General features: G+C 39.4%; 1 pseudogene; it reads left to right on the top strand.

Moving 5' to 3' along the window:
• Window positions 1-3842: 3842 nt before the first annotated feature.
• On the top strand, window positions 3843-4951 carry LOC129677227 (heterogeneous nuclear ribonucleoprotein A3-like; annotated as a pseudogene).
• The last annotated feature ends 5710 nt before the right edge of the window (window positions 4952-10661 follow it).

The raw sequence follows: 10661 nt of genomic DNA, 5'->3' as shown, positions 1-10661 counted from the left end.
ACAAACAACTTAATGGCCCAACTGAAAAACCTAGAAAAAAAAGAAGCGGATACACACAAGAGGAGCAGAAGGCTGGAAATAATCAAAGTAAGGGCAGAAATCAATCAATTAGAAACAAATAAAATTATCCAAAGAATCAATGAAACAAAAAGCTGGTTCTTTGAGAAAATCAACAAGATAGACAAACCCTTAGCCAAACTAACTAAAAAGCAGAGAGAAACCAAAAAAATCAGCAAAATCAGAAAGGAAAATGGGGACATAACTACAGACACTGAGGAAATCCAAACGATTATTAGGTCATACTACAAAAGCCTATATGGCACAAAATTTGAAAATCTCAATGAAATGGATAACTTTCTTGACAGATTCCATCTACCAAAATTAAGTCAAGATCAGGTAGAAAGACTGAATAGCCCTATATCTCCCAAGGATATTGAAGCAGTCATTAACAGTCTCCCCTCCAAAAAAAAGCCCTGGACCAGATGGCTTCAGCGCAGAATTCTACAAGACCTTCAAAGAAGTACTAACACCAATTATCCTCAAACTATTCCACAAAATAGAAATAGAAGGAACACTACCAAACTCATTCTATGAAGCCATAGTCACTTTGATACCTAAACCACACAAAGATCCAACAAAAAAAGAGAACTTCAGACCTATCTCTCTTATGAACATTGATGCAAAAATACTCAATAAAATACTTGCAAACCGAATCCAAGAACACATCAAAGATATCATCCACCATGACCAAGTAGGCTTCATCCCAGGAATGCAAGGGTGGTTCAACATACGGAAATCCATCAATGTAATCCACCACATAAACAAAATGAAGGAGAAAAACCACATGATCATCTCCTTAGATGCTGAAAAAGCATTTGACAAAGTCCAACACCCATTTATGTTTAAAGTCTTGGAGCGATCAGGGATACAAGGCAAATACCTAAAGATAGTAAAGGCAATATACAGCAAGCCTATAGCCAACATCAAACTCAATGGAGAGAAACTTAAATCAATCCCACTGAAATCAGGGACAAGACAAGGCTGCCCACTCTCTCCATATCTCTTTAACATTGTACTTGAAGTCCTAGCCAGAGCAATAAGACAACTAAAGGAGATCAAGGGGATACAAATCGGAAAGGAAGAGGTCAAAGTGTCACTATTTGCAAATGATATGATGGTATACATGAGCGACCCCAAAGATTCAACCAGAGAACTTCTTCAGCTGATAAACACCTTCAGCAAAGTGGCAGGATACAAAATCAACTCAAAAAAAATCAGAAGCCCTCTTGTATACCAAAGACAAAAAGGCTGAGAAAGAAATTAGGGAAACAACACCCTTCACAATAGCCACTAATAACATAAAGTACCTTGGTGTGACTCTAACCAAGCAAGTGAAAGACCTGTTTGAGAAAAACTTCAAGTCTTTGAAGAAAGAAATTGAAGAAGATCTCAGAAGATGGAAAGATCTCCCGTGCTCATGGATTGGTAGGATTGACATTGTGAAAATGGCCATCCTGCCAAAAGCAATCTACAGATTCAATGCAATTCCCATCAAAATACCAACTCAATTCTTTACAGACCTTGAAAAAAAGATTCTCAGCTTCATATGGAGAAACAAAAAACCCAGAATCTCCAAAACGATCCTGTACAACAACAGATCATCTGGAGGTATCTCCATTCCCGATCTCAAGCTGTACTACAGGGCAACAGTAATAAAAACTGCATGGTATTGGCATAGAAACAGAAAGGAGGATCAATGGAATCGCATAGAAGACCCAGAAATAAACCCACACACCTATGAATACTCAATATTTGACAAAGAAGCCAAATCCATTCAATGGAAAAAAGACAGCATCTTCAACAAATGGTGCTGGACCAACTGGATGTCTACATGCAGAAAAATGAAAATAGATCCATATCTATCACCCTGCACAAAACTAAAGTCCAAGTGGATCAAGGACCTCAACATAAAACCAGATACTCTAAATCAGCTGGAAAAAAAAGTGGGAAACAGCCTAGAATTCATTGGCACAGGAGACAACTTCCTGAACAGAACACCAACAGCACAGGCTCTAAGAGCAACAATCAATAAATGGGACCTCATGAAACTGAAAAGCTTCTGTAAAGCAAAAGACACTGTCATCAAAACAAATAGACAGCCTACAGATTGGGAAAGAATCTTCACCAACCCTTTATCTGACAGAGGGCTAATATCCAGTATATATAAAGAACAAAAGAAGCAGAAAAGCAACAAAGCAAGTAATCCACTTAAAAAATGGGGAACAGAGCTAAACAGAGAATTCTCGAAAGAGGAACATCGAATGGCAGAGAAACACTTAAAGAAATGCTCAACCTCATTAGCCATTAGGGAAATGCAAATCAAAACGACCCTGAGATTTCACCTTACACCCATCAGAATGGCCAAGATGAAAAACTCAAGTGATAGCAAATGCTGGAGAGGTTGTGGAGAAAAGGGAACCCTCCTCCATTGCTGGTGGGAATGTAAACTGGTTCAACCACTCTGGAAGTCAATCTGGCGCTTTCTCAGACAACTAGGAGTAGTGCTACCTCAAGACCCAGCTATACCACTCCTAGGTATATATCCAAAATTTGCTCAAGTACACAACAAGGACATTTGTTCAACCATGTTCATAGCAGCTTTATTTGTAATAGCCAGAACTTGGAAACAACCCAGATGTCCATCAACGGAGGAATGGATACAGAAATTGTGGTATTTTTACACAATGGAATACTACTCAGCAATCAAAAAGGAGGAAATCATGAAATTTGCAGGCAAGTGGTGGGATCTAGAAAAGATCATTCTGAGTGAAGTATTTCAGAAAGAGAAAGACAAACTTGGTATATACTCGCTTATATAGACCTACAAGATATGATAAACATAATGAAATCTACACACCTAAAGAAGATAATCAAGAAAGTGGACACAGGCGAAGGTGATTAATCCTCATTTAGAAAGACAAATGGGATGTGCATTGAACTTATGACAGGAGTCTACCACAAAAGGCATCTGAAAGACTCTACCTAGCAGTGTTTCAAAGCAGACACTAAGACTCATAACCAAACCCTCGGCAGAGTGCAGGGAATCATATGAAAGAAGGGAAGTTAGTATGATATGGAAATGATAGGAGCTCTACAAGGACCAAACATATCTGGGCACAGGGTCTTTTCTGAGACTGACACTCAACCAAGGACCATCTAGGGATATAACCTAGAACTTCTGCTCGGATGTGGCCCGTGGTAGCTCAGTAACCAAGTAGTTTTCCAAAGTAAGGGGAACACGGACTATTTCTAACAGGATCTCAAGGGCAGGCTGTTTGACCCCCCCTCCCCCGGGGAGGAGCAGTCTGTTAGGCCACAGAGGAGGACTTTGCAGCCAGCCCTGAAGATACCTGATAAAACAGGGTCAGATGAAAGGGGAGGAGGTCCTCCCCTATCAGTGGACTTGGAAAGGGGCAGGGAGGAGACCAGGGAGGGAGTGTGGGGTTGGGGAGGAAATGAGGGAGCAGGATACAGCTGGGACACAGAGTTAACAAAATGTAACTAAAAAGAAAAAAATATAAATAAATAAATAAATAAATAAATAAATAAATAAATAAATAAATAAATAAATAAAAAGACATTTATGAAAAAAAAAAAGAAATTGTAGGCAGACACACTTGTGTTCAGTCAGCCATGTGTATTTTTGTTGTTATTTACTATTATTATAGTAGAAGCATTTGTTAGCATAATACAACACTTCATATCTCTGATTCTGAGCAGAACTGCACTGGTTATTCTAAATCATTGTGCTCGAATTGGAAGAAGGGGAGTCTGGTCTCAAAATGGAGGTAAAACCTCCGCCCAGTTGCTCCAGCCTGACTCAGGCCATAGCCACTACCAGAAGGAGGGCCATGATCCAGTTGAACCAGAAGAGCCAAGGAAGCTGTTTATGGGTGGTCTGAGCTTTGAAATCCTAGATGACAGCTTAAGAGAACATTTTGAGAAATGGGGAACACTTAGAGACTGTGCGGTGATGAGATCCCCAAACAAAACGTTCCAGGGGCTTTGGTTTTGTGACCTACTCTTGAGTGGAAGAGGCGGATGCTGCAATGGGTGCCCAGCCACACAGGGTGGATGGGCGTGTGGTGGAACCAAAGAGAGCCATTTCTAGAGAGGATTCTGTGACGCCTCTGTAACGGCGAAGAAAAAAAAAATGTTGGTAGTATTAAAGAAGATAGAAAAGAATATGATCTGAGAGACGACTTTGAAAAGTGTGGCAAGATTGAAACCATAGTAGTTATGGAAGACAGGCAGAGTGGAAAAGAGGATTTGCTTTTGTAACGTTTCATGATCATGACACGGTTGATAAAATTGTTCAGGAATTCCACACTACTATTGGGCATAACTGTGAAGTGGAAAGGGCCCTTTCTAAACAAGAGACATGGTCTGCTGGATCACAAAGAGGTCGTGGAGGTGGACCTGGCAACTCCATGGGTCGTGGTGGAGCTTTGGGAGGTGGTGGCGGTGACTTTGGTCGTGGTGGACACCTTGGTGGAAGAGGAGGTATATGAGGAGGAGGTAGTGGCAGCAGAGGTAGCTATGGAGAGGGTGATGGTAGATATAACAGATTTGGAGGTAATGATGGCAACGATGGTGGTGGTCCTGGTTATGATAGTAGGGGAGGCTATGATGGTACTGGACCAGGATGTGGAAACAAGGTGGTGGATATGGCAGAGGAGGAGGAGCAGGAAGAGGAAATGACCGTTCCAATGAAGGAGGAAATTTTGGTGGAGGTAACTATGGTTGTAGTGGGAACTATAATGACTTTGGAAATTACCGTGGACAACAGCAATAAAACTATGGCCCCAGTCCCTGTGGTGGTGGCTGCGGATCGCGTGGTGGATGTAGTAGCAGAAGGTTAAAAAAACAAAAACAGCAGAAAAGACTATAGTTCTTATCAGGAGAGAGAACGAGGTGTTGTCAGGAAAGCTGCAGGTTAAGTAGAAACAGTCATCCCAACCGCATTAGAGGAACTGGAAACGCCTGCCCAGGAAGAGTGATGATCCATAGTCAGAAAAGTTGCAGCACCTTAGACAGGAAACCCTTCTTGTTCAGGACTGTCAGAGCCACAGTTTGCAAAACCTGCGCTATTGGTTAATGCAATGTAGTGTCAATTAGGTAAACATTTCTTAGTGTTTTTTTTTTTAATCTGTTGTAGCTTTGTTGTTTTGTTTTTTCCATTACATCAAATATATTGCCCTGTAAATTGTGGTAGTGTACCAGGAATAAAAAAAATTAAGGAATTTTTTAACTTTTCAAAAAACAAGCAAGCAAACAAACAAACAAAAGCAGCTGGAAAGATCGAAGCAGTAAAGTTACTAATGCCCTATTAACCCTCTGAATAATTAGGGTTGGCTAGCAAGGTGTTATCATCCATTCTGAATTGTGGGAAACAGTCAGAAAGAAAGAAAGAAAGAAAGAAAGAAAGAAAGAAAGAAAGAAAGAGTATATGGTGCATCACTAATCTCTCTATGACTTTTATTGTGGAGGGTGCTGCCTGTTGTCAAAGGCCTTTCTAATGAGATGACCATGTGCGTTTTTTTCTTTCAGTGTATTTTTTCACACTTTTAAGCCTTATTTTATATGAATCCTAAACAAATACATGTCAGTCTAAATAGACAAAATTAACTTCAACCTAATAAGTAACAAGTTAACATTTTTACTTATAATTTTTAATTTTTTTATTTATTATTTGTTACAATTTATTAACTCTGTATCCCTGCCTTAGCCCCTTCCTTCATCTCCTCCCTATCCCTCTCTCCTTTTCTCCTTCTTCTCCTCCTATGTCCCTCCCCTATTCCACTGAGAGGGTGACATGAACTCAGTGGCAGACTCTCTGATCCCCTCCGCCCTGGGGTCGAGGGGAGTACAACCTTGCCAGGCCACAGAGTATGACAGTGCAGCCAGTCCTGATGAGACCTGATAGGGTAGGGTCAGACACAAGGGGAGCAGGACCTCCCCTATCAGTGTATTTTTATGGTGGATTAGATTTAAATATTTATGTATATTTAGACATCTCTGCATCCCTGGGATGAAAACTACTTGGTCATGGTAGGTGATCTTTTTGATACATTCTTGGATTTGATTTGCAAGTATTTTATTGAGCATTTTAAAATCTATGTTCATAAGGGATAATGTTCTGTAATTTTCTTCCTTTGTTGAGTCTTTATGTGGTTTGTGTATCAGAGTAACTGTGGGCTCATGGAAAAATCTGGGCAATGTTTTTTCTGTTTCTGTTTTCTAGAATAATTTGAGGCCTATTATTATTAAATTTATGAATGTCTAATAGAATACTGTTCTAAAATCATCTGGACCTGGGCTTTTATTGTTTGGAAAATTTTAATTATTGTATGTAATTCACTAGGGGTTATGGGTTTATTTAAATTGCTTATGTGATCTTGATTTAACTTTGGTAAGTGATATATATCAAAAAGAATATCTATTTCTTTTAGATCTGTTCAATTTGATGGAGTTTTTCAAGTATGTCTTTGTAATTCTTTCAGTTTCTTCTGTGTTTGTTGTTATGTCCCCTTCTCAACTCTAATTTTATTAATTTGGTTGTTCTGTCTCTACCTTTTAGTTAATTCATGCAACAGTCTGTCAGTCTTACTAGTTTCCTCAAAGAACCAAGTCTGTTTCCTTGTTTCTTTCTATTGTTCTGTTATTATTGTTTGATTGTTTCTAATTTACTGATTTCACTTTTTGGTTTGGGTAGTTATTGATGTCTACTTATTTCGGGTGTGATTTTTTTTTTTTTTTTTTTTTTTTGTTCTAGAGCTTTCTGGTGTTCTGTTAAGTTACTAGTATGAGATTTCTTCATTATTTTTTAATTAATTTATTTGTTATTTATTATAATTTATTCATTTTGTATCAAAGCTGCAGCCCCCTCCTTATCCCCTCCCAAACTCACCCTCCCTCCCTCTACTCCTCCCATGCCCTCCTCCAGTCCACTGACACAGGAGGACCACCTTCCCTTGCATCTGTCCCTAGCCTATCAAGTCTCTTCAGGACTGGTTGTATTGTCTTCCTCTGTAGCCTGGTAAGGCTGCTCCACCCCCCAGGGGGAGGTGAACAAAGAGTTAGCCCCTGAGTTCATATCAGAGACAGCCCCTGTTCCCCTTTCTAGGACACCCACTTGGAGACTGAGCTACAATGGGCTACATCTGTGCAGGGGTTCAAGGTTATCTTCATGAATGCTCCTTGGTTGGAGTATCAGTCTCAGAAAAGACCCCTGTGCCCAGATATGTTGGTTCTGTTGTTCTCCTTGTTGAACTCCTGTCCCCTCCAGGTCTTTCTGTTCCCCTTTTCTTTCATAAGATTCCCTGCACTCTGCCCAAAGTTTGGCTATGAGTCTCAGTATCTGCTTTAATACCCTGCTGGGTAGAGTCTTTCAAACGCCCTCTGTGGTAGGCTCCTGTCCTGTTCCCTGTTTTCTCCCTCTTCCAATGTTTATCCCATTTGCCTTTCTAAATGAGAATTGATCATCTTACCCAGGGTCCTCCTTCTTGTTTAGCTTCTTTAGGTGTACAGATGTTAGTATGATTATCCTATATTATATTCTAATATCCACTCATAAGTGAATATATACCATGTCTTTCTGCTTCTGGATTACCTCACTCAGGATAATCTTTACTAATTCCCACCATTTGCCTGCAAAATTCATGATTTCATTGTTTTTAATTGCTGAGTAGTATTCCATTGTGTAAATTACCAAAATTTCTGTATCCATTTCTCCATTGAGGAACATTTGGGTTGTTTCCAGATTCTGGCTATTATGAATAGAGCTGCTACAAACATGGTTGAGCAAATATCCTTGTTCTATACTGGAGCATATTTTGGATATATGCCTAGCAGTGATATAGCTGGATCTTGAGGTAGCACTATTCCCAATTGTCTGAAAAAGCACCAAATTGATTTCCAAAGTGGTTGTAGAAATTTACACTCCCACAAGCAATGGAGGAGGGTTCTCCTTTCTCCACATCCTCTCCAGCATGTGCTGTAGATATGAATTTTAATAAGAATAGAGCACCGTTGTGTTACCATGGTATTTCTGTTTGATCAGGGAGGAGAAATCTTAGTTGTTACAGGAGCAGAACAATACAGCTAAGCAAAATTTCCTCCCAGTGCTGTTATATGTCTGAACATGTGGCTGAACTCATTTTTAGCCCAAGTTTGGTTCAGGATTTAGCAAATTTTTTTTCTCACTTCAAAGTCCAGTAATAAAATGTGTTTTAGGGTATCAATGAACTTCAGATAATGTAACAGAAAAAAAAAATCATCACAAAGAATCAGTGAAAGAGGAGGTTTATTTTTTGAGGAATAATGGTGACAAGCCCTTAGTCAAAAACACCAACAGACAAGAATTAGTAAGATTAGAAATGAAAAGGGAAAGATTACAGCAGACATCAGTAAAATACGGAAAACTCACTCGTAGATAACTAACAAACCCAAAATTGGAAAAATCAATAGATTTCTAAAAACAAATAACATACTAAAATGATATAAAAATGAGATGAAAATTTTACGTAGCTCCAGAATAAGCCGTAAGATAGAAGAAGTTATTTGAGTAAAAAGAAGAAAAAGATAATTGTTAGGTGAAACTAAAACGTGGTTATTTTTAAATTTCTTTTTTATTATTGAGATTTAATTTAATTATAACATTTCTCCTTTCCTTTCCTTTTCTTCCCTTCAAACCATACCTTTCCCCTCTCTCATCATTTTTCACTATTTGTTTTTGGAGGATATATGTATTTGTACACACACACACACACACACACACACACACACATTTCTTGATAAGTCTGTACAGTGTTCAACCATCAGTGTGCTGGGAAGAACATTTCTCCCACACTGTGCTTTCTTCATTTATACATTATATATAATGCTCATATAAATACTGTGGGTTTTTCCTTGTATAGTATGGGATGTTCATTGGTATCCTCCTTGTTCATCTCAACTGTACCAGGTCCTTAAAGAAGATCTATCACTAATGTTCCTCAATCTATTCCATAACTGATGAAAAAAAAAAAAAACTACTTCATTCATATTATGAATCCAGTCTTAAAACCACACAAATACATGGTATAAAACAAAATTATGAACCAATCTCCTTGATGCACAAAAATGAACAAATTCTCAAACATTTCCTGCAAACAAAATTCAAAAACACATCAAAAGGATGATTCACTATGACAAATTTGGCTGCATTCCAGAGATACTGGGACATTTCAGCACACACAGATGAATAGATGTAAGTCATCACCTAAATGGACTCAAGGACAAAAATCAAATATTCATCTCAATAGATGTAAACAATGGCTTATGATAAAATCTGGCGTGATTTCAGGAGTAAATGCTGGAGAACAGAAATGGAAGGAATTCATTTTAATAGAATAAAGGTTCATACAACAGATTTACACGGCTGTGTTAAATGAGGAAAACCCCAGAGAATTTCCACTAAAAGCAAGTCCAAGTCAAGCGTATATACTGTCTGCATTCTTATCAATGTAGATCTTGAAGTCTCAGATAGAGCAATGGACAAGGGAATAAAAGGAATACAAAGAGAAGAGGAAGAATTCAAAGTATCCTTCACTGTAGGTTCTATATTTAAGAGGACCTAAAAGTTCTACTAGAAGAATCTTAGAATCAATAAACATTTTCATCAAAGTGCCAAGATACAAAATTAACCAAAATCAGGAGCCTTTCTATTTTCTTTTATAAATATTATTATTTAGTTACAATATATTCACTTTGTACCTGTCTGTAGCTTTCTCTCCTCTTCTCCTCCCAATCCTACCTTCCCACCCTCTTTGTTCCCATGCCTTTCCCCTAGTCCACTGATAGGGGAGCACCTTCTCCCCTTCTATCTGACCCAAGCCTATGAGGTCTCATCAGGACTGGCTGCATTTTCTTCCTCTGTGGCCCGGCAAGACTACACCCTCAGGAAGAGGTGATCAGAGAGCTTGAAACTGAGTTCATGCCAGAGACAGCCCTTGATCCCCTTACCAGGGAACCCACGTGGAAAAAGAGTCTATGGGCTACATCCGATCAGGAGTTTTAGGTCCTCTCCATGCATGGTCCTTGGTTGGGGTATCAGTCTCTGCAGAGGTCCCAGAGCGCAGTCAGAGGCTTTCTATTTTTTTTATTAATTGCACTTTATTAATTTTGTATCCCCCCATAAGCCCCTCCCTCCTCCCCTCCCGATCCCACCCTCCCTCCCCTTTCTGCATGCATGCCACTCCCCAAGTCCACTGATAGGGGAGGTTCTCCTCTTCTTTCTGATCTTAGTCTATCAGTTCTCATCAAAAGTGGCTGCATTGTCCTCTACTGTGGCCTGGTAAGGCTGCTCCCCCCTCAGGGGGGGAGTGATCAACGAGCAGGCCAATCAGATTATGTCAGAGGCAGTCCCTCTTCCCATTACTATGTAACCCACTTGGACACTGAACTGCCATGGGCTACACATGTGCAGGGGTTCCAGGTCATCTCCACGAATAGTCCTTGGTTGGAGAACGATTTTCTGGGAAGTTCCGTGTTCAAATTATCTTGTTCTATGCTCTCCTTGTGGAGTTCCCGTCCCCTCCAGCTCTTACTATTTCCCACTT

The sequence above is a fragment of the Psammomys obesus genome, unplaced genomic scaffold (genome assembly GCF_907164565.1).
Source record: "Psammomys obesus unplaced genomic scaffold, mPsaObe1.curated_primary_1811, whole genome shotgun sequence".
Lineage (NCBI taxonomy): Eukaryota > Metazoa > Chordata > Mammalia > Rodentia > Muridae > Psammomys > Psammomys obesus.
The sequence above is the reverse complement of the archived record's forward strand: the minus strand, read 5'-3'. Positions and strand labels throughout refer to the sequence as shown.